This window comes from Corvus brachyrhynchos, unplaced genomic scaffold, assembly GCF_000691975.1.
Source record: "Corvus brachyrhynchos isolate BGI_N302 unplaced genomic scaffold, ASM69197v1 scaffold193, whole genome shotgun sequence".
NCBI lineage: Eukaryota > Metazoa > Chordata > Aves > Passeriformes > Corvidae > Corvus > Corvus brachyrhynchos.
In genome coordinates, this window is record NW_008237087.1 from 25,073 (window position 1) to 25,353 (window position 281).

The following is a 281-nucleotide window of genomic DNA, read 5'->3' on the forward strand; positions in this document are numbered from 1 at the left end:
GGGGCCGCCGAGCCGCGCGTCACCGCCGCACCGCGCACCCATTGGCTGCCCCGCCGAGAGGCGCCGGGAAAATTCGCGCTCCCATTGCTCACACCGATGCGGCGCCCTCTCTGCGCCTCTTCGCGATTGGGTTTTGAGTCCGTCTGTCAAAGCGCGCTGCAGTCTGATAGGGTGACGTGCGGGAAGGGGCGTGTCCCGGGCGAAGGTCAGCGGAAGCGGCAGCTCACGTGTCCCGCGCTTGTCCTTGGGCGGGCGCCGTGACCGCGAACGAGGCCGCGCCG